Source organism: Zophobas morio, unplaced genomic scaffold (assembly GCF_036711695.1).
Source record: "Zophobas morio isolate AGI-343-1 ecotype UQ-CSIRO unplaced genomic scaffold, CSIRO_AGI_Zmor_V1 ptg000024l, whole genome shotgun sequence".
Taxonomy (NCBI): Eukaryota; Metazoa; Arthropoda; class Insecta; order Coleoptera; family Tenebrionidae; genus Zophobas; species Zophobas morio.
The window spans coordinates 11895667-11921370 of NW_026972129.1; the positions used below are offsets into that span (position 1 = coordinate 11895667).

General features: G+C 33.6%; 1 protein-coding gene across 1 annotated transcript in view; it reads left to right on the top strand.

Moving 5' to 3' along the window:
* The first annotated feature begins 4508 nt into the window (after window positions 1–4508).
* Window positions 4509–25704, top strand: part of LOC135135185 (follistatin-related protein 5-like) — a 344450-nt gene continuing 323254 nt past the window's right edge. The window contains exon 1 of the mRNA XM_064064188.1: window positions 4509–4588. The gene's annotated coding sequence lies outside the window, so the exon portion shown is untranslated. The remainder of the gene's footprint in view (window positions 4589–25704) is intronic.

Genomic DNA, 25704 nt, shown 5'->3' on the forward strand with positions numbered 1-25704 from the left:
CAAGCAGACGAGGCAGCTGGTAAGGCAGAGCAGCCAGAGTAGCCACAGCAGGTAGCCGGCCAGCCGGTCAGACAGACCAGGCAGACCAGCCAAACCAGGTCGAGCACCCAGGCCAGGCAGCCGGTTAGGACCAGGCATCAGGCCACGCAGACTAGGCAGGCAAAGTAGCCGACCAACTAGGGGGAGGCCAGGGGATGCTGAACCAAATGTTAATTACAATATCGAAACTCAATATAAATGCAATATTTTATTTAACAAGAGGAAGTCAGAGCAATAAAAACGTCTGGATTATCGGCATTGTGATTCGGTTATTGCAATTCGTAGAAAATGTCTTTTAGTTTAGTTTCTCTGTTTTACTCTCACGTAGACATCTCTATAAGCGTTATCGCAATTTGTCTTAAATTACGATGAGTACTAAAAATGATTTTCAGTTCACTCTTTAGTCGCATCTCTGGTATTACATACATATATGATTGCGTTTTTAGTTAACATTTTTTCGGCAAAAATGAGATTTTAGAAACATTATGTAATTTTTCTGTGCCAAAAAATCTATCAAGTTTCCCTCAGATTTCCTCAAAATTTTTCAGATCCTATGAAATTTTTCCATTTAGTTCCTTTCAGATCACTGCAGATTCTTCCAGTTTTTTTTAGATTCTTCTAAATTCTTACAAGTTCCCTCAGATTCCTTCCAATGCTTTCCGAATCTCCCAATTTCTCTCAAATTCTCTTAGATTCCCTCAAATTTCTCCAAATTTTTTCAGATGCTTTCAAATTCTTTTATTTGCTTTCTGATTATCTTTTTCTGATTCTTTCAATTTTTTATTTATTCTTTCAGATTATTCCGGATGCTTTTCAATGCTTCCGGATTGTTTCAGATTATTTCGAATTTTTTCAGATGCTTCCAAAGATACCATCATGATTCTTTTAAAGTTTTCAGTTCTATTCAGATCATTTCAGACCCTTATAGATCCTTTCAGATCCCTGCAGATCCTTCAAAAGCCTTACAAATTCTTCCAGTGTTTTTTAGAAACTCTTAGATTTTTCTAAATTTTTCGAAATTCCTCAAAATTCGCTCAAATTCTCACAAGTTCCCTTAGATTCTTTCAGATTCCTTCAGGTTATTTTTGAATCTTCTAATTTTTCTTAGATTCTCGCAGATTCTCGCAGATTCCTTCAGATTCCTTTAGATTCTTTTAGATTCCCTCAGATTCTCAAGAATTTTTCACGTTTCAAATCGTTTCAGATGCTTCCAGATCCATTCAAAATTTTCCAAATCGCTTCCGATTCCTGCAAACTGGTTCAGATTTTCCCAAATTATTTCAAATTATTTCATTTTCTTTACGACTCTTCCTTCTGAATTGAAATCCTCAAGATTCTTTAAAATTTTTCAGTTCCGCTCAGATTGTTTGAAATCCTTACAAATGCTCAGATCCCTGCAGACTCTTTCAAATTGTTCCAGATTTTTCCAGATTTTCCTAGATTCTTTTAGGTTTTGCTAGATTTTCTCGGATTCTCTCATATTCTCTCCGATTCATTCAAATTTAACCAGATCATTTCAAATCCCTGCACACTCTTTCAGATTCTTCTACTTTCTTCTAGGTTGTTCGAAAGAGCCACCAAGATAAGAATAACTATAATTTTTTACATTTATTTTTTAAATATTAAAAGATATGGGCGGAAATGTATTGGTGACAAATAATAAAAATATTAATACAGCGGAAATTCATTGCTGAGGCATTGCCTCACCTGCTTAAAAGGACAAACCGCCCCTGATGGTAAACGTGGTAAAATTGTTTCGTTATTTTATTGATTATAAATCAAGATTCAAGAGGACTCACTCCATTTTTTCGAAAATTTGGGAACACAATACTTTTATTGTTAGTATTACACTGCATCTATCCAAACTGATATACGTGTCCTTGCGAAAATGTTGATGCCTTCGTTACAAAATTTTGTGACAGAAAAACTCACTTGAAACAAACGCGTATTATATATTATTTTAACTTACAATGGATGTTATAAAAAATAGAATTCGCAAAACAAATCTTTTTAATTTTTTGAAAGAGTTGGATTTGATATTCTGTACTTTACGGGTGAGGGAAGTTTTGTCGAAATAATGTTCCAGCAATTAATTTTTTCAATCGATTAAATCAAGAATGGCTCACCCAATTTTCCACAAAATTTGGGAATATACTTGTACTACTGTTATTGTTAGTACTGCACTCCCATTATCCAAGTTGATATACGTGTCCTAAAAAATTTTGACGAGTTATTACAAAATTATTTCATCTGATGTTTCAATTGTACTGTTGACGTACACCTCATGGTCAACTAGAGCTAAAATTTAGAAAATCACACAGTATTAGTCATGGCAAAGTAAACGTAGAACTAACTTTGGGATCATTATTTTTTCATCCAGCGATAGTTCGCTTGGACGTTATGGAAAAAGAATTTTCAAATTTAACTTTTTGAAAAATTCTATTATGTATACTAAATACTTGAACTTAAATAATCACCACAGTAATCATATTATGAAGTGTTGTGAAAAAGAAAATTTTCGAAATATTTTATTTTTAGCAACAACATAAAGACATTTTTAGAATTTTTTGAACAATTTATTCAAGTAGAACACACTGTCCTTAAATTAATTTAAGTACAGTGTGTAATTAAATAGTCCACATAATTTTATGGTGTTGCTAAAAATAAAATATTTTGCAAATCTTCTTTTCATAATATGATTATTGCGGTGACTATTTAGGTTTTTACTTCCTGAGCTTACATTAAGGAAATATTGTAAATGGGACTATCCGGCGAATGCGTAGGTACTTCTACGTGTTTCCACATTCCATGACCCCTAGAGTATGAGAAAATAGGTTCCCTGTTTTGGTCCTTCTGTCTGTGATTTGTGAGCAATTTTATTAGACAGATAACCTCCGAAACTATAGAACTGATTTTTATGAATATAATGTAGATGGTAAAACGCTAATCAAAATGTGTCTAATCGTCTCTAGCAACAATGTGAGAACGTCAAATCGAATTTTTTGCACAGTAAATGTTTATTTAAAGTTCAATCAAATAAAAGGTACTTTTAATTTAGAATTACTTATGCAAGGAGACGCAAATTAATGAATTTATTTAATATATCAAATGAAGAACGGCTAACCGAAATTCCAGACTACTTAACCTATTAAGAATTGATCACAAAAGCCCAAAAATTACTGCAACCATTATGAATATAAATTGATAAGTGTCCTTGCTAAAAGGATGATGACGCCAACAAAAAATCATGTCATAGAAAAACTCATTTAAACCATGGTATATGTACTTTAATAGTTTACACATATCTTTATTTTAAGTTATAGGGGTTATTACAAAGAAAATCGCAATTTCAAATTTTATAATTTTTCAAAGAAGCTGAATTTTTTGCACAGTACTTCAGGGGCGAGGAAAGTTCTATCTGAATCTTTAAACAATTTTTATAAATAAACTATGAGTTGCACAAAAATATCAGTGAACCGAATACGTGTTGAACTTAATAGTAATAAAAATGAATTCATAGATATTGTACTACAGCGTGAAAAAATAAATAGTGGTGGCAAGGACGTTAGTATTCTCCATAGAATTTTAGTGTCTGTGTTGCCATATTTGTGTAACGAAAGTTTAAAAGAAATGCGATACCGAAAACACGAAGTTCGTTTTATTGGTTTGCAGTTCTCGTTCTATTACCAAAACGGTTCTAAGCAACTCATATCGCTGATTGTATACACAACTTCGTAAACAATCAGTAAGTGCAAACTTTGCTCGATAACCTATTTACATTTCCAGTTGCAGTTTTGCGGCAACTGAAGTTTCCCAATTTTAGCGATTTCCATACACCCTTCAAAGTAGTTTCTCGTAATTATCAACACATTAACGACGATGACTTTAATCGCGACTTGGTCGTCGTCGCTTTGTATTTGCCTACTTCAGAAATTATTAGCGAAATGTCGCAACTCCTACTACACAGTCCCCTAATATTGAAATCTACGACGATCTTAATTAGGTCAGAAAGGAAACAGTTTTGGTGATACAATCGCCAACTTTTTCGGGACTCCCTAGATGACGAAAAATCCTTAATTGAGAACGAACGAGGAAAAGACCTAGAAAACGAAACGTAAATGGCGCCCACGCTTAATGAAAATTATTATTCCCAAGATACGCGTTTGTTTTTTAACAAAACAAGTTTTGCGCAATTTTTCACAACATTAGGTCTTATCGCGCCAGGAACAGGTTTCCAATAAATTTCGCGCGTCGCGCTTTCGGCCTTCGATAGCGCACCCTCTGATAAACAAATTCGAATTTAATAAATATTTTTAGAAGGGCTTTAAACCGCGACAAGATAATTCATTCTATTATATTAGGTTACTCAGCAGCATTTATATGACAATCATATTATTGATATTCATTGTGCGCATGCGCCGGTAAGGGTCGTCACGACGCGCATCCCTTCTATACGGCAGTTTACGTCGTGACGCTGGCGTTGGTGGTGATCCCGTAATATGATCTCATAATTTGCACATTGTGTGTGTTTGCTGCTCATAGCGACAACGTAAGTACATTTATTTTAACTATTTATCTGGAACATCCAATATTAACTGGATGCGGCGTCAACGCAAACGCGTCTTTTTAAGATATTTTGATAATTTTTCTTGATTTCGTTTAAGTTCTGGTGTTAGCAGAAGTTGATGAAACTTTCTTCAGTAAGATCACGTTGATAACGTAAAGAGGACTTAATTTAGACTCGTGACGAGTAAACAATGCGTTAGCTGCTTTCAGCACTTAGACTAATTATATAAAGGTAGAATCGCGATGCGTTTACCTGAAACAAAGCTGTTGATGCCGCTGAAATTTAATTTCCACTTCTTTGTCCGGTCTGTTTGTCGCCTTGTAATAATTCAACTTGGAGTTGTTTAAGATTCTTAGGTTTCTTTGTACGGTGTGGGTTTGTTGTTTGTTGATTTGCCCGGCGCACCCGCCAGAAATTCGAAAGTTTAATTACCACTTTAAGGAGCGACGCGGCAAGATTAGGCTTTTAAAGCGCTGTTTTACTTTAAACTGCGTTTGATGTTATCTGGATTAAGGGGCCGGGTGAGAAGTGGAGACTTTCGGCTCGGAATAACTATGATGTTTCGATCAGAAAAGAATTAGAGGGAACGCCCATAAATTAGACGTTGCCGGCACTTGCCGAAGAAAGATTGTATCGCAACTACAAACAAAGCTGAACCCTTTATATTTTTGCTAAGGTATTTAAATGTCGGCACGCAAGCCGCCACGTGTATGCAATGAATAAGCGATAGACAACATGTTGGGGGCGGCGGCCGCCTCAAGACTGCCCGGATCAATGTTTTGACGTGGAGTTTTATTTTTGCTAAATTTATGTGTCAATCAGGCATTTTCTATTTTTCACGCAAGAGTTGTTCGAGGGAAAAATGGGACACATTTATAGACTAGGAAACGTGTGCGATACATTTCACAGCTCAACTGGAAATTGATTTCGTATTCAGGAAAATACTCAGCGAGCATTTGTATAGCTGTCGATGTTTGTAGTATACTTATTTAAATTTATCTGCTTCATCTCTTTTCGTATTGTCTTCATGAAACTTGTTTCCGCAGCGCACCTATACACCAGTCTTATTTGTTTTGGAATTGCGGAATGCGAGTTCCGCTATAGAGTTCTTTCATAATAAAGCATTTTGTTGCTTTCGGCGATAACTAATTTGAGTAATTCCTTTCGTTTGATATCGAGCGGAATGAAAGCATTTTCTGTTGAAACGCCGGGAATGGTGATACCTGATGAAAATCCATCTCTTTATTATCATTTCATATTTATATTAGACAATATTCACTGGGTGTTGTACGTTGTGTATACTACTTAATGAATTAAAATTACAAAGTTATTCCTTCCCAATATATACCACAGAATAACTTAAGTGATAAAAGCAAAGTATGAATATTTTAACATGTTAAATTAATATTGACTAATTTATTTTAAAAGTAAATTTTAATGCTATATACATATAACATGATCAAGCAGTAAGTGCAACAATGACTAATGCAAAAGATCATGTGAAAAGTTTAACAGTGAAAATGGGTTTTTGACACTTGTTATAGTAGCTTTTTTCTACACTGGTGTGGAAAGTAGTCAAAAATTTCGATCATAACTAGAGAAAAAAATTGAAATACATACGAATTTGATGTTTTGTTTTGATCAATTGTTTTACTAGACAAAATTTAATAAATGCATAAATATATTTACCGAAAAGCGTACCCCGATTTTTGGTTTAACCAAAAACAGATGTGGATTGCAATATTTCTTATTTATATTGAAGTCAAGGGAAAGATAATATATTTTGTTCTAGTATTTTAATTAAAAGTCAGTGACTCAAAATTTCCAGGTTTAGATAAATGTTCAAAAAGCATTGTTAGACAAAAAAGATAACATTGTTGGGAGTATATGATTTTATAAATTAAAATTTTTTTTAATGAGATTTATTTATTGCAATATGGAGGTAATTTTACTAAAATACAAATCTGCTTTAAATTTTGTAAAAATTATATCAGGTTATCGGCTCTTCCAAACCAAAGGTAAAACAATAAGTTTTAAGTTCAGTAATAAGCATAATTTACTAGTGAAATATACTTTAATTACTTCATAAATTAATTAACGTCTCTCCAGGGAGTTTTTTTTTTGTTTGAAAGTTGGTTTACGGAATGGTTCTTAGCTCTGTTTGATCATAATCACTTCGGTCATTACACGATCATCAGCTCATAAAATAATTGATGCGGGAATCAGCTTAATTCACACGAAGGTGGGGATAGCGCGTCGACCGTTGCAACGAATCTTAACCAATTTCAAAATTTCTAAGGGTTAATTTTTTATGTCGGAGGTTTTCAAGTATTAAGATTTGTTTAAAATGACAGTCGGAAGCAAGTATCTCTTACAAGTGTATTTTCTTTGACTTTATGTACGTTCGGAGGTTTTCCAAATCTGTGGATATCATTGACCTATTAACAACAGTTTAACTAAAATTTTACATATATTTGAAAATTATCATACTGATAATAAACAATTTTATCAAGAAACTGATACTTCATCTCAAAATTTTGTTGCGTAAATCTAATTTAAATCTGGTGCTTTTTAACATTGTGTCTATATTTTTAACCTTAATAAACCATACGGCTTTAAAAAGAAAAAAAAATTAAAATGAAATTTTACGTTTGTCTTGGAACTATCTGTGTAACGGACTTTTTTAAGATTTAGATAGACACTAATTTTTGTTTAATAACTACAGAACTTCTAGAAAATTCATTTGCTGCGGGAGAGTCACTAAGTGCGCGCTTCTTGATATCACATTAATTAGTGAGAGCGAAAAAAAAAGGTCTAAGGTTATTTGTACAGTACTTTCCTCGCCCCTGAAATACAATCCAACAAATGGAGCTTCGAAAAATTTAATTTTGTGAATTTATTTTATGACACCATCTGCATTTTAACAATGACATGCATTACAATTTTAACAGATGCACGGTACTTAATACTAATAATAACAAAACTGTATTCTCAAATTTTTGGGGAAAATCGGATGAACCGCCGTTGATTTGATATGTTTAAAAAAAATCTCCCGCCGCCGGCTTCAATCCTCTGACCTCTCATCTTTGAAGCAATCGCGCTACCTCTGGACTACAGTGGGTGTTATACATCTTCGTATTAAGTATCTAAATAACAATACGAATTAAACAATAAAAAATATAATAATTTAATAATAATAATAAACAGAATCAAGGTAGATTCGTGAAGCACAGATTGTTGATGGGAATGATTAACCGAATTTGATTAGCGTGGTACCATGTAGGGGTAGTCCTAATATACATATAAAATTTGACATCATCAGTCCACTAGTTTCGGAGATTATCTGTCTAATAAATATCGACACAGATGGCAGACAGACGGAAAGAGGAAACCAGTTTTTTCATACTCTAGGGGTCACGAAACATAGAGAAAACTTGAAAGTAACTAGTCGCCCGATGGACCCTTTTACAATACTTCCTTCGGTTAGGCTCGGAAACTAAACAGTAAAAACTAAGTTATAATATAAAGTTTTTTGAGCTCCATATATTAAAATTATTTTTTATTAAACAGAGTGCTTTGTTGTGGGCGAGCGATATAAATTAGAACACCTTATATATTTTAATCTGCCATAATTGGTCTTGCCTTTTTTTTGGGACGTACCATATTTTACGTTTTTTTCTAAATTGGTATATTTCTTAAAAAAAAAAATTGTCAACTTTAGATATCTAAGATGTAAAAGAAATAATAAAACAATATAAACAGAGTGAAAACCAGTGATAAAATAGAGAGTATTTTATGTGAAAGAACTGAGATATGACTATTTACAGATTATAATATTTTAAAATTTTCTTATAAACGTTTGGTATAATAAGGCTAAAATGTACTGTATTCCAAAATATTTCAACACAAATGCTCTACCGCTTTATGAATTTCAAGCAAATTGGACTAACATCAGAATTTCAAAAATGTAATATTGTAAAACCTAAGAATCGAGCAATCATATCACGTAATCACGAGATGTGTTGCATGTTAAAAACAGATCACTCTGTATAGTTGAAAATAATTTTATTGTAAGCTATTCAGAGAACCGTACAATTGTAGCCTTTAATTTCTTTTCTCATCCAAGATTCCTTCTTGAAAGTTGAGGCCGTCATTTTAAAAATATTTATATCAGATTACTGAAAAGTAACTTTTGACACGCACTTCTGTCTGTCTGTCCTCTGCCTGTGTTGTTTTTGTTATATAGATAATCTCTGAAATTACTGGACTGATTGTTGTCAAATTCTATATGTTTATTAGAAAAATAGTGTAGATGGTAAAAAGCTTACCGAAACCTGTCTAATTATCCCCACCAACAATTTGATGACGTCGCCTAAAATTTTCTTTTAGTAAACGCCGTTTAAATTTGGAAAATAACATATTCTTGACTTGTGGTTTATGAATTCGCTTTGAGTTTTTACCCTAGGCATCTAAATTTTCATCATAAAATAAGTGAATATAAAGTGAGTTATTTTATTGATTTTATTAAAACGGTTTATTTAATTTTGCTGCTGTATTGTTGTAAGTGTTCTATTATCATTTATGAGTATCAAAATTAGCATATTTATTCCCATTAAAGTGTTAATTATATTACAAATTGTATTATTTATTTCGTACCTATGGTTTAATCATCACTAAGTCCTTATTTTGTATAAATGCTGAAACAAGGTGTGCTGAAAATGTAACCAAAAAATGTATTTTACGGACGAAATGTTTCTCTAATTTTTTAAGATTATGGCAATTAATTAAGGTTGCCATTGTTGTCATTATTATATATACATCTTCGCTGAAAGTTGTTAATGTTAACGCAAAAAATAATAATAATAACTTATCGCCCACACACGCAGGTGGGATTTGTTGTGGGAGAACGGATTCATTACCGAGGTTGAGAAAATACCCTTTATGCTTGTATTAAATTGTATGCTCCCTGAGAGAGGTTTGTTAACTTTGTGTTTTGTCAATAAAAAACTAGAAGCTGCAAAATTCAGTTCATTGGTTTCGATTTGCTACTTTAAAAAATTATTATTTAGTAAGATTCATGAACAGAATTAAATTTTTTGTTTATTTTTGAGTTTTATGGAAGCAATAAATGTACTTTTGCAAACGTAAAAAATAAATTAAATAAAACAATATTTTTGGTGTTGGTAAAATTAAGCAAAGGAAATATTTTTCTATACGATAATAATCAGTAACTTTGGATTTCCGAAAATCTGCCTTATAATCTAAGAACTCTTTTGATAAATGATATCAGATTTATCACTCCAGATTAAAGTAGAATGGAACTTACTTTAACATAAAAACAACATGTTACTTACAATAAAGTTATCTTAGGTATTTCGTACTTGCACTAAAAGGATATTTTGTGTAATTTGTCTCGTAGAATAAACAAGGATCTAGAGTAATTTTCTGAAATTCAGGACTCATTTCCTGTGATAAGCAAGTATGGAATACAATTTTCGTTGTTCTGTTCTCATTAAGTTGGAGTAGGGGAACGAGGGGCTTGTTGTAACAGTTTTTAGGAAAACGAATATAATTTGGTATCTATTAGCTGTTTGACCATTATAAAAGTATCTATCGGTAGTCTAACTATTCCCCTATTGGACTGAACAGGCAAAAGGTCAAAACTGTTCATCTTCACTTCACACCAGGCATTTTCTTAAAAAAAGTGCATTGTTACAACTTGCCCCGTGGTTGGGGCTAGTTGTAACAGCCATGAGACAGGTAGTACCAGTAAAAATAAAGCTGATGTTGATACATATTTAGACTTTATTTTTCAAAAATCAACACAACACTTCATTATATACAATTTTTTTTCAGTAAAACTGAACTAAACCTTTTGAAGAAGAGTCAACATTAAAGATTTGAGTTTTGTCTTCCTTTTTCTTAATATATCTGGAAAGCGATATATGGCATAGGTCAAAATTTTGGCTCGCTTTTCGTATGCTAGGTACGAGATTTGTAGAAGTGAATTTGGGATAAGTTGTAACATGTTACAACTTGCCCCAAAGCTATTGTTACAACATGCCCCGTAGCACAATTTTCTACATTTAATTACATTTCGACAAAATTATGTGGCTTAGCGTCAAAATGTGTAAGGAATATTAAAGCTGAGTAATTTTTGAGCTACATGCAAAACTAAAAGTTTTAAATTAATTAATAATTGATACGAAAAACCAAATTTTACTAAAGCAATATTTTACATTACTTGGCCAAAACGAAACATGTGCACAGATCCACTCACTGCGCTGGCTCAAGGAACAGTGGTTGTGATGACATGATGTCTTATGGTGCAAGAATTAAATTCAGTAAAATACCTGATATTAAAGAGTTTAAATTGCTGGTAAAAACGTAGTGTTACAACTTACCCCTGTTACAACAAGCCCCTAGTTCCCCTATATTATGCTGCAACCAATGCGAAGCTATATTATATTGTGTGCCTTGCATAGATATCAATACCTCTTCAATGCAATGTGAGACGCTGTTTCGTCTGCACACAAAATGACTTGGTTATTTAAGTAGACTTATTGGAAAGTGAGCCTGGAGTGAACAAATTAGAGCCTGAGATAAGCGGTTTATTTAAGTATATTTGGAGGTAAGTCATTTAATTAGTACAAAAGCAGTAAATACAGATTGCGTAAGTAAATTAAAATAGTTCAAGTTGTTGCACATAAAAAAATCTTAAATTTTAGGCTGCAGCAAGAATAGAATGTCGTTGATAAATCACAGAAAATCTGTCAACACGCTGCCCATTCTTCAAATTATCAGTTAGAGATTTGCTTATTCTTATTACTAGAGAGCGGAAAATATGCAGCAAAATTTTGGGAAATATGATCATATGATATGCACGAAATTTATGGAAATATGCAGTAACTTTCTTAATATATGCAGAGATATGCATTTGCATATGCTCCAACAATTAAAAAAAAAGCTTAATAAGTGAACTAAATTGATTTACAAATTACAAAAACAGGTTTCCGTTTTATTACAAAAAATACATAAATCATAAATATTAATATTCTTATACTAAAAATTAAATATAAACAGAACAAATCGCAACATAGTAGTAATCGACTATTTAATTACTATTTTGGTAACAATTTATTTTTAAATATTTTTGGAAATATTGAACAAAAAGTGATTCTAAAGTATGTATTTGTAAATAGAAAAACTGTGTACCTACTACGTCCACAGATGTAAAAATAAATACCGGTTTAGAGCAGACGCGACAAAACACAGTTGCTTCTTGAAAAATAAGTTCAGGAAAAGGTTTAATCCATAAATTAAATTGAAGTATCTTCGACATATTGACACACCTGTATCGCTTTAAATGCTCAATGCAAACTCACGATGAAAAATAATAGGATAACGTCCCTTTGACCACCACAAATACATAAAATAAATTTTTGCCCTAGTTAAATGTCATTTCAATTCTGTAATTTTTGTCAACGATATCAGTGGTCTGAAATGAGGAGGCTCGTAAGGCCAACTCTAAATCAAAATGTTTTTGATCGTGGTGTATGTGTTTCGACTCGGATTTTGTAAGTATTTGTAACATTGCAAAAAATTTTAATATCTAAATTTTGGCACTTGAGAACTAAATAGATCACCGATTTTTAGAATGCCAAAAAAAAATATGTATATTTTAAGTAGAAATAAAATTCAACAATTTTTAGCGATCCTATTTCACAAAATGGAGCTTAAAATTTGAAAAAAAGTTTATTAGTAACGGAACATGTTTCGAGAGCCTACGTTTTCGTCTTCAGGCAGAACAAGTAAAGTTGGTTTTAAAGTAACAAATGTGTATTAATTTATTATCCGTAACAGGTTATGGTACTCGAAATTATATATACCGGGTGTCTGGAAAATGGTGGAAAAACTCTCCGCTACGCTGTTAACAATCAACTGGTGACTCTGAGAAAAACAGTAAAAAAATTCCTTCTCACACATTGCTGGAGTTACAAAGATTTTAAAATTGGTTCTTTTGCTACGTTTAACAACTAAACAACACATTCATTATCATAATAACTAGTATTAAAACTGAAAGTCTCGAGTGCCACAGTGTTTTTTTTTTAATAGGGGAGACTCTTGGCTACTCATGGTGTATTATTTTGGGAGCTCCTGGAAATTTTTTTTGTAAATTATTTAAAACAACTTTGGGGGATTTTGGTGTTTTCTATTTTTTTTTTGAAAAACTTAAAACATTTTTGCGCTTCTAGATATTCCAGTTTGGAAAAAAACTGAAAGTGCTTTGGAACCTCTAGTATCTTTTCTTAAAATAATTTCTTAGGGGATAGGTCATTTGCTAAAATCAGTATTATCTTGGCAGCTACTAGCCCCGCCCACCCACCCTCTCTTTTCTTAGAGAGTATCCCATTTGCCAAAATCAGTTTTATCTTAGCAGGTACAAGGCCCGCCCACCCTCCCTCTCTTTTTTTATAGGAAATCCGATTTGCCAAAATCAGTTTTATCTTAGCAGATACTAGCTAGTCATTAATACACTGAAGTAACGAACAAAAATATTGGGAATGAACGTAAGGCTTGTCCCAGAAAGTTTTGCACCATATTTAAATTCTGCTATTAAAGTTGTTTAATTGACATTTGAATTAAGTAAAATATGCTACAGTAGGCCATGGTCTACACATCTGTCATTAGTTTTTTTATTTTAATCAGTCGGCTCTCAAAATATCGTCAAAAAGAGTTAGTGTAAGACAACGAATTTTGTAAATTTGGTCCGAGCATTGTCAAAAATCTTTAAATTTAATAGTGAAAGAGGCTAATGCGACGCAGTAGACGGTAAAACGGACCATTGATAGATGTCAGAGACAAAGAAAAATAAATTTTTTTGCAAAAATTTGGCCGCAAAGTTCTTGTTTGGCAAGCAATTTGCCAATGTGGCAAGAGAAACAGGATTTTTTTGTTGAAAGCAGCACCAACACTGATTTTTGTGTCCGAAAATGCCTTCAAGCTCGATTACTATCTTTTTTAAGAGCTCACCCTGGTTCTACTTTCTTTTTGCCAGACCTAGCTACTTTGCATTACTCACAATTAGCGAAGAATTGGTTTGCGCAGATTAGAGTGCAATATCCAGACAATGAAAATAACCCCTCAAACTTACCTGAACTCCGGCTTGTTGAAAGATATTGGGTTCTAGTTAAGGGAAGAAGGAAAATGCGCCAAAAATTTTGAATTCTTCAAAAAATTGTGGATGATGGGAAGTAAAAAAGTTTCTAGCGCAAATTTGCAAAAAATAATGCGTCGCATTAGATCTAAAGTGAGATTATTTTCCCGTAAGCCGTTAATTTTAAACAAGTAATTAAGAAATTCATAATTTTACTGCTGTTATAGTATACTGTAAATAAATTTGATTCGATTTGTTGAGACGTTCTTATTTTATTCAAAAACAAAATATGTGCAAAAGTTTCTGGGACAAGCCTTATTTCCAAAAGGAATTAGAGCGCGAATTTACCTGCTGGATGGTTTAACACCCAGTGGTTTCTCCAAACTACCATAAAACCCAAACCTTTCCTAGTTATTTGAAGCTCAGGAAAATATTTGCTATATGATGAATGAAATTTTGACTTTCTAGATATAGTCTTCCCAGTTTAAAGTGGTTTTTATGATAGGTCCATTGTGTCGAAGTTGACGATGGGGACAATGAAGTCATTCCCTAGCCATAAATAAGAACGTGGTCGGTTTCTTTGCAAGGCCGTACTTTGTTATTTAATATTGTCCGTCGTGGGGTAATAACGAAGTGATAATGTTAATTATCTTGTCATAAAAACCGCTTTAAACTGGGACTACAATAAATGCCGATAGAATGATAATCTTTTTTTTTTCAAATTACCACAAAAATGGATAAAAATGCAAAATATGCACCGGTTACGTGAAATATGCAGCAGAAGGCAAATATATGCAAATATGCAATTTTTTTTATAGCTGTATTCATTTTTAATTAGCATGATTCGTTCACATATTAAATATCAAGACTTATATGCAAAAAATAACGGATATGCAAATTTCATAAAATCCGCTCTCTACTTATTACAATTATATTAATATTTTATTTAAATTATTCGCAAAAAGTTGTTTTTGTGTGTAGTTCGGACTCATTACTATACTACTTACATAATTTTTTACAAAAATATAAGTTTGGACACCAAATTGTACAGGTAACCTTAGAATTGTTTTACGAAATAGGAAGGACACTAACATTACAGAGATACAGAAGTTACATAACCCTATTAAAGTCTGGTCAACAAAAAGTGTTAAATCAAAATTATCTGGAAGCTCTGACGTGTTCTTACTTTTACCACGAATACTAAGATTATTTTCCTTGCATATGTGTTCCACCAAAAAGTCGATACCTCATTTCATATTCTTTTTAAGTAAATATCATTTTTAATGTGTACAACGTGGGATGCTCTTTTGTGTGTCTTTTAGTAATAAAACCACCTACATGTTTATTTTGTATGTAGAGATCGTTTTAAGACAAAATTTTTAGATAGAATTGCACTTACATTATATAACATTAATTACCTAAAACTGCTTCATTCACCCTTTCAGAAAGGTTTGAAATGTGGTACCTGTTCTTTATGCTGCGGTATTATCTAGAGAGGACAATATAATAATCGTGTTTCCATTTTTTTATCATATACTCAATAAATTCAGCAACTATTTATAAAATATAAGTTCAAAACGTGTTTACTTTAAAATTCTGATGGTTAAAAATATTAGTGAACTGTCAATACAAGTTAGAATACATTTTCCGTTTTCCAATTTAAAGCTAGTCTTCGAGCGCTGTGTAAATATCTGCGCTCGTATCAACTTATATTACAAAGTTGTCACATATCAATCAATCAAAATTGAGGCTTCTAACTTAAAACGAATATGGAAGCTTATCTATAGAATAGCAACTGCTGATTTGATAAGCAGTTTCTGGTGATTTATTACGATCAAATCTTCTTTATGTTTATAAAAAAGTTGAAAAATACACACACGGGTGTATAGATTGTGTAGAAATGATTATTATCATATTAACGCGGATGTTGATTTTGCCGTCCTGTTAAAGCAAAAGTTGTAATCAATGGGAAACTGACGTTATATGTTGGTTCACAATGAATATTGAAATGTTAGCGCAAGGATGAGGAATAATTTAAGACAAATGCAGAGTTTTTACTTAACTTGTTTGACACTTGGCAAAATATTCATTTGCACATTAACTCTATAATTTATAAATTATGACAAAATAACCGAACGTTTTATAAATAACTCAGTTGCCAATATACAGACCGAACGTACGCGAGTAAACTGGCAAAAATAGGGCAATTGCGTAAAGAATAAATCATTCAATATATGTAAGCGCTTACTACTTCGAAAATCCATGCGAGTTGCTTTCATAACGTCGTTTTACGTGTATATTGGATCATAACATTGTCTTCTGGTTTAAATCTTTTATTGTGGTTACTCAAGTTTCGATGTTTCTAAGGTAATTCTTGTAGAACGAAAAGAAAATCCGGGGAAATTACAGCTGCCATTTTAATAATTTGTCCTTTCTGTAATATGTCATATACATTCGAGGATGATGGATAATTATTGGTAGTGTCAAAGGGGGAAATATTTTATCTCTTGTTGATGTTTTAAAGATGTGGTTAACAAGATTGAAATTTTATTGTCATTGTTATAATAAACTAGAGTAGTAAATTATAAATTTTTGTCTTCCAGCAGCGTATTCCCTTCAGTAAAGGAAGTCTTTTTTGTAATATTTGTGTATTTACCAGCTAGTACGGAAAATTCAAGTTCGTACCTCCTGTTTAATGATTTAACAATTTTGATGTAAAAGTATAGCAGAGGAATTTAATTGCAAAGGAATTTGTAGGAACTGAATAAAATAGGAGTTTCACATTGTTTTCGCCAAACTTTATTCGGGATGAACTACACTCAGACAGTAATTTGTTTACGAAGGAATCGAGGAACTCATTAATTAAACAAAAAGCAAGAATAATAAACATGTGTTTAGCTCTAAATCATCATTCATCTAATTCTATCTGAAGCATTTTACTCGTTTTGGGTCTGCAGAACGTAATTTAATTTACTTGAATAATTTTTAAACAACACTGTTTACTGTTCATCCCCCGAAATTAGATTCTGGTGACCCTTTCGCTTGGACTACGCAAGTGCTTTTCGAGGTCAAACAATCCACATATGCTGCAGACTCAGAATGACAGTTGGGGGGCGGTCACAGACATCCTGTTTGACAGCACACGACATGCATATTAAACGTTTTACTTGCTTGTCTGGTCTTGATGAGTTTTTCCGCCACTTTTGGGACATGTTTTTCGCTTTAAAGAAGAGCCCGACTGTGGCTGGTTAATAAATGGTGATAATGTTGTTAGTGTAACGAGAATGAGTTCTAAATGAAACGGCTTATTAAGAAATTAGGGGATAGATTTTTACGTAATTAGGGGCACATATGGTGCTGGAATTATACTGCATAGCTAGAAGTACATAGTAGTTATTTTTGAGGGGTAAACGAATGATTTTATATAAAATTACTGGGTGTTTTTTTGAAATTATTATTGAAAGATTATTATCTGAGAAAATATTACTCCGGTTTAGATTTTCAAATGAACCCACAAGACATATTACTTAAAAAATGTGTTTTGTACCACGAACTAAAACATTTTATGTTTGTTTAAAATTATCAAAGAAGGAATGGGTTCACTGTGAGTCATAATTAAAATTTGAACCACTAAAATTTTGTGGTTACCACAATCTTAAAATGCAATCATTCATTGACCAAATCTAGTGGAGGACACAGTTTCTGGCCTATCATCATTTTGGCCGGAGTGTTCTGTGTAGTCTTGTGAACAGCCGTTCCGACTATATGCCGGCAAACCCAGAATTTTCTGACCCCAATTTTTCTGATTTTCATTTACGAATTTCGAGCGACAGTCGAGAAGTGTTCTGTTAAAACATTCTACCATACTATCATGTTGGGGGTGTAAAGGAGTCGTTCTTGTTTTATTAATACCCATAATCTTCATTGTTTCGCGAAATACTTCGGATTCGAAGTTTCGCCCTTGATCTGAATGGAGCTCCATGGGGCTCCGCGCTTGTTTCAGCCTCTTAATTTGGTATAGAAATTACCAAATTATTAAATAATCCATTAAAACAATAAGAAATTTGTTTCCTCGTTTGGTAACAGACAGATGACCCAAAATATCTACTGGTACTCTTTCAATTGCAAAGGTCATATGTTCTACAATAATCTTCCACATGTTCTCTGTACACCCTACCCAGTTTTAGTTGCACCCGAGTGTCCCCCGTAATCGCTGTTATGTAACTGCTTGATAAGTTATTAAGATTTTCGAATTGGGCTTTTCTAAAACCTTCAAACGTTCACCATATTTTTTTTTTATTGCAGCGTTTACAAGTTTCCTCACAAGTTCTTCTCGACAGAGTCTGCATTAATATGATTTTTCCCACGACAATGACAAACATCAAAGTCGTAAATCTGTAAATATTTCAACCAGCGAGCAGTTTGTCCTTCCGAATTAAAGTTCATCAGCCACTGAAGAGCCGAGTGGTCGTATGTACCACATTTTTTCTTCCAAACAGCAAAGTATGAAAGTTACTTATGGCCTTTACTACACAAATCCAAGAAACTACGAACTTCATGCACAGTCCTGGGGATTCTTTTTTACTTCAATTTTATCACAGTCTGTATGAATTCCATCACCAGTTAATACATGCCCTAAAAATTTAAGTTTTCGTTGGAATAGATGACATACCTATTCTTGGATTTAATTTGAGCTTAGCATTTCTTAGTCGTTGGAAAACTTGTTCTAATTGAATCAAATGGTCATTAAAATCTCTTCCATGGACAAGAATATCATCTATATACACCATAGCACTCTTCTTGCAACGCTCTCTCCATTAAGTTCAAAAGTGCTTGGTGCATTGCAGAGACCAAAAGGCATAACTGTAAATTGCCATAATCCAGCACACGAAGTTCATGTTGTCTTCTCTTTGTCAACTTCGTTCGTCTCTACTTGCCAATACCCACTCTGCGAATCTAAAATGGACAACCATGTTGATCCTGTCAACGCATCCAAAATGTCATCAATTCTTGGCCAAGAATAAAAATTTTTCTTCGTAAGTTTTCGATATTAATCTACACCTGGAGATCCATCCTTTTTCTTTACTAACACTGTGGGAAAGGCCCATGACCTCGATGATGGTTCGACGACTCCTCGGTTATGTATGTCGTCAACCAATTTATTAAGTTCTTCAGTTCGAGAGAAAGGTACTCGCCTTGGAGGTTGTTTAATAGGGCTTGCTTCTTCCACATCAATTCTGTGTTTTACTAAGTGCGTTCGGCCCAAATCCCTTGAATACGTGGCGCAAACTTCTTGATATTGTTTCAATAACTTAAGAATTTTCGTTTTTGTTCCGGCGTTAACACCAAACAGCAAGTTTCGCATAGTTGTGAAATTGGTAATCCCACTATTCAAATTCGTGTGCTGATCCTCATTTATGCCTAGAATTTTCTCTTGATTATTTGAATATTCCAAATTTTATATTATTTCAACAGGTTGTAACACTCCTAACGGAGTTCCCTTCTTCATCTTAACAGGTTTATTAGAGACATTCAAAATTCTGATTAGTAACAGTGCTAACTGGAACAAAACTCGCGCAACGATTATATTTTTATTCCAGGTTAGAGATTTCTTGGTTTCCAAGAAATACGGCACTTGATGTCCAAAATTGTGGAGATGGATTTCCTCAATAAACTCTGACGAAAGAGGTAATGTTTCCACTGTTAAATTATTACAATCTAGAAGAATTTCTTCATCTTCAATACGAAAAACATTATTTTTTAAATCGAGCATGAAACCATTACCACGAAGAAACTCCATTACCAAAATATATTATATAATCTTCACTTACTGCTGCTATGAAAGGTTTATGTTTTATTTTGAAGCGATCAGTTTCAAATTCAAGTTTTTCTGTTCAAGGGACTGGAATTCGGTTTCCGTTAGCAACCTTCAAGTCTTCAACAAGACTTGTTCGTGAATATTATTGCTATTTAATGTTTTTCCAGAAATTTTGTAAAATGCTTTTGGATCTAAATTGATTACATTTGTCTCGGTGTACACCAGCATTCGACAGGGCACGTTTTCTTTAAACCCTTGCAACGCTGGACTAGTTCCTGCTTTTACAACCTTTATATTGATAATAGTGGGGCTTCTACTTATTTGTCCAACCAGCCCTCTCCCCTCGACAACAATAAGTTTTCCGACGTCGTGTTGGTGCCTCGACCCACCGTTTTCCATACAAAAAGCCTGTTAAATTGAGAACGTATATGCCTTTTTTTCCACACTTCTAAGAACGAATTACATTGCTTGGAGAATCTTACATCAAACGTTGAAGATTGGCGGCCTTTACCTCATATTCCTCTTCAGCTTCAACGGTTCTAACTTTGTTGGTCAACCGAGTTGCCTTTACAGGAGCTTTAATGTCAAGCTCGTTGACCAAGGTTTCTCGCAAAGTCCGAGGACTGGATAATCGCACAATCTTCTGAACTTCAATATCCTATATACCCTCTAAAAATTGCTTCAATACGACTAATTTCTGTGTTTCCAGTGGGGAGTTTTTCAAAAATTTTTCTTGCTAACGTCTGAACTTCATGCGCGTACGACGGACGTAAGATTTTCGTTTGAAAGTTGTGTTCTATTCCGAGGTTTACCATACAAAAGTTCAGCTAAATGGGCATCACCAAATTTCAGTTTTAGTGTTGATGTGAGCTTTTACAATTCAATCGATCTTCCTGTGGTAAGTTCTGAAATGTGTTCACAGCTGAATCCCTCCACATTGCCGTCAGTACATTAGCCTTCTCTGAATTATTCCGGCCATTTATGCCGACTATGATATTGAACTGGATGAAATATTCTTCCCACGAAGCCTTATCATCGTATGGATTTGGTTTAATCGTCGTCTTCGTTGATTCACCATTAAAGTCTCTCCAATTGGTTACAATCGTCCGACTTGTCAAAAGGAAAACTATCAAAGGATGTCACTCCCTTCGGCAGTTATAGGAACCTGTAACTAAACCGTCTTGTCACACATCAAAACAGTTTGTGTTTGAGTTGATATTATCAAAATGTCTAAAAAATATTGCTCTGTTTCTGCTTGTGGGGTAATCAAGAATCCTGGAGACCACAAAATAATGCACAGATTCCCTTCAAACACTGTGAACAAAAGAGTGTGGTGCAAAAAGGTTTTTAATGATATAAGTAAGTACCCTACCTGAATCTTTTACCATAGGGAATATATAGCCATTAAAACTATTTCAGGTGATATTATTGCAAGTGATTTATTGATTTGTGGTAAACACTTTGAGGAAAGTTGTTATTATCAAAATAAAAGACTTAAACCCGGCTCTGTTTCTACGTTGTTCCTCCATGGTTCCAAGTCACCGCTACCTGTTTCTACCTCTTCAAGCGCCCCAGCAAGTATTAAACGTAATCCAGAATCCAGCTTCATAATTCCTGAGACACATTCCGATAACAATGCAAACACCTCAAAGAAAAACTTTCCTACTGCATATCCTTTTGAAGACCATCCACGCCCATAGCGTCGTGACTTTGCCACCGGTAGCGAAATTTTGCTTCTTTTTCAAGTAAAAACCGAAATACATGATGACGAAATTCCTTTTTGTAACAATAAGGTTATCCTGCAAATTATAATCCTCTTGCAGTTTTTATTTTGGATCAGATTTACAATTATTCTAAAAGTACACCACGCTGGTCCGAGACAACAATTAATCAATGCATTGCGTGGAGATTTGTAACCCCTAAAGGCTATGAGTATGTTAGAAGAAATAATCTTCTCAAAACTCCATCAAAAACCATTTTAAATAGATACATCGGTAAAGTACATGGAGCTGGCACAAATTTGCCCAACCTAACAACAAGTAGACTAACGGCTGAAGCACAAAATTTAAATTCAGCTGAGAGAAATTACAATCCAGTAGTGATGAAGATACTTTTTATGGTATATCCACTGTCTGTAACCACTGGACCTTTAGGAAAGCGACCTGTTTTAGCAAATAAATTGTTATGTTATGTGATGCACGGTCTCTCAACAAAGTATACAATACCAGTCAGTGGGATATTATGTCCACAAAATATTTTCAACGGCATCTTTTTATGAAACCACGTTAAATACTTTAAAAATTGTACACGACTATGGCTTCACTATTTTGAGAATTACTTCTGACAACCATAAGTCTAATGTGGCTCTTTTTAAAGCTCTTGGGGATGGAGAACTCAAAATACGAATTAACCACCCTATTAATACTGACCTGCCACTATTTTGTAGTTTTGACTATTGCTATGCTAGGAAGAATGTACGGAATATTTTTCTGGAGCATGACATGGCATCCAATAATGAGATGATTACATCTAAATACTTAATAAAAAATCTTTACCATCCCCTTTTTGATAAAAAAACAAGTTTACCCTAACAATCTGGAAAAAACGAATGTGCTAAGGGCTGTTCAGATATTTTCAACTCCAGTTATAGCAGCGCTGAAGTATCTGGCCAAATATAATAATGGTGCAATGTATTTCGGAAATGCACATGCTACGATTGAAGATTTAGAACCCATCAATCACTTTTTTAAACTGCATGATGTTAGTAGTCAAACTCAATATATGTATTAAGCAACTGGATGGTAACTGGGCTCCTTATACCAAAATTAGCCATGAACGCTTATTCTGGTTCTCCACCACGTTTCCCAATTATATTATAAATGTGCAAGATAATTCTAAATTAAAAAAGATAAAGTGTTTGACCAAAGAAACAGCACATGCTTTTGTTTTCACTGCCCAGAGCACAAGTGAATGTATAAAATATTTACTTGACGAAGGCAAGTTTTTCTACGTTGTCCCTCGTCATTTTAGTTCAGATGGAGCAGTGTCAGAATGAGAGGCGGTTCGCATGATGCAACAGATGCCAAAACAGCCCATTACTCCATTGAGCAAATACTTCTATTAAAAATAGGCATAATTTCGGCGGCACCTTCTGCAAATATTTCCAAAGTTTTCATCAGTGGAGTAGCATTTTTCTCTGAAGGGACCCATGAGGAAACTTCGCAGCTCACTTTACCATCTTCCATCTAAGAATCCATTAGTGAAACTATTGATGAAGTAGGATTTGGCATAATATTTGCTTCAACTGCAATGTTGGCTGGTTATATTATTCGGAATCTACAAGAAAAGTTGACTGCTTGACTTTCTTTCTACCAACATGTGTACACCACTTTTGGGGTTAATCCATATTCAAGATAGGGGATCTTTAAAATACCTAAGCATAAATTTTGTGTCGCTCATCCATCAAATTTCTACTGTTGTAACGGAGATCATACCCTACCTGCCTTTAGGTAACGCCTTGAGAATAATCAACATTTTACTAACTGATGCTTTACTTAGATCAAAATTTATAGCTTGTCGTTACGTTCAGCAACATCAGATATGAATTGTTGACACTATTTTGACCGAATTAATTCCACCTCTGTTAATTGTTTTTGCAAAACGCGAACAGATGTAACCATTCAACAAAATTTATATTCCAAACCCTTAAGCAGAAAACTACATATTAAAATTGTAAGACTTGTGAGAGATTTTTAATGTCCTTGTTTCTTAGTAAATGTTAAGATTGTATTTTATCCTCTTCTATCTCTAAAACTCTTCATCTGAGAGAAAAATGTGTCACACAAAAAACATAAGGAATTGAATGTTCTATTATTTTGCTAACAGTTACTTTTCTGTTACTTCAAAGTAAAAGTGAGATATTTCCAAAAAAGTAATTTCTTGCTTCTTTCGCCGCACACGGTGACGCGAGCATACCATCTAGAACTTGGTACTCTTCAGTTTATCAAAATATACCTACGTATATATTTCCACGTCAAATTTGAAGAACTCTGCTATTTTTTCATTTTCTTGCCGATGTTTTATCCAATTTTACTAAACTGTTGTGTTTATGTTGGAGAAGTGGTAACTAATCGAATAACAGAATATGATATTATTATTATTAAGTTCCAAAGTGTATATTTTTTCGACGAGCAAAGATTTCATTTGCGAGGCGGAGCGAAGCGTAGCCGAGCGAGAGCAATTACTGCGAGGCGAAAAAAAAACACTTTAGAACCGAATAATATATACTATTTGTTGGAAAATAAAGTAGCCCATTTCGATGTAGTCATAGAAAATTTTCAAACATTATCCGCCATATTGCAAATTTGCGAATTAAGTTGCAAGTTAAAGTAAAAATGGATTGTAATGAAGTACCAGAAGATATATTAGAGTGTGCCAAAGAAGTTTCGTTAAATCTTCTTCCTCAGAAATTCCGAGCAATTTATGAAAGTGCATATCAACGTTTCATGGAGTGGTGTAAGGAAAAAACAGTGCAAATATATTCGAAAAAGTAAGGATAAAAAGTGACTTGTTTGTTGCTAAGATACCATCTTTTATTATCTCAGTAAAGAAAACGTTAACCTTAGAGACCCCTGACAGTTAAAAAATGTCATGCTTTTATGACGGTTGGAGAAAACAATTTTTTCGAAGGTTTTTCATTGTTGCTTTACTTGACTTGTTGCTACTGCTCGGATATGGACGGATTCTTATTACTACTACTCTCCTTTACCAGTAAAAGGCTAGCGAAACCAAACTGTTGGTAAGTATTATGCCAACATCAACAGATCACGTTAAAGCAGGGGCCAGCGCCGTTGAAGACTAACAGACATTCAACCCTGAACCGACATTACAGATTCCTTTTCCTCCCGACGTATACGCCACCAAATGTCACTTTTAAGGGATTGGAGAGACCTTAATAATAGTGAATCAACGAAGACGACGGGTTTAATAATGATTTTATCGTTCACATTCGGTGACATTGTTATATAAGGCGTGTCAACATTTTCAAAACTTCGAATTTTTTGTTAAATTCTGCTTCAACAGTAGTTAATTTATGGTCTACCTTTGAAATTCCTTCTGTAAGACGTTCATTTACTACGGCCATTCTTTGTTCACAAACTTTAGCCAGTTCTTCGCTTTGCACCCTAATTTTGTCTTCTAAAAGAGTCTCCACCTTAGTATTGATTTCAACCTTAAATTGTTTCTCATTTCTATCATCACTTCTTCCCGAATTTTTCCGAGCTCATTCTTCTTTTGACTTGAAACTTTTTCATCATTTCCATTAAATCTTGAAATTGTGATGATCATCCGTAGCCATTCTTCTCGTCAGTGGGATTAAAAACTTATGAGAGAATCCCACTTCTGACACCAATTCTTACGTGGCTCTAAAAAATTCTTGCAAAAGAAATAACTTTATTTTTAGTCAAGAGTACAATTTTGATTTGATTATTTTTTTCCATGGATATCTTGTAACAATATATTTCACACTTTTGAACTTCAGTTTACGAAAACCCAACACGAACTAATTGATAGAGCAAGAAAACTCGAAAAGAAAATTGTAGGAGCTCTTTCTAGAAAAGCAGGAGACAAGTTGTGTTGTAATTATTTTAAAACCTACTTACGTACTTAGCTGTGCTCTAAAATGTGTTCTTTGATAGTTTACGCAAAAAAATAGATTTAGGTTATTGAACTGTCGGAATTTTGATAACGGAATTCCCCCAAACCTTTTTACTCGGGTTGGATTATCTTTCTTTATACCCTTGCGAGCACTGAAATCGGGCCACACAAATCGGGCCACTATTCACATCTGACTTTGAATCAAATTTTCCACCGAACTATATTACACTTAAAGAAACTAAAAAAGCCATTAGAAAGACCAGATATCTGTCTTTAAAACAGAGTTACGAAAAACTTCATGAAATTGTTTTGCAATATTCTTTTTTGGGCAAAAAACAATGTTCAATAACGAAATTTTTTATGTTAAAAAATCTACAATTTAAAGAAGAAAATGATGTTAATATTCGGTGTTGCTTCCCCTAGCTCTAATAATAACCGCTCGCATTCGTCTATTCATGGACTCAATTA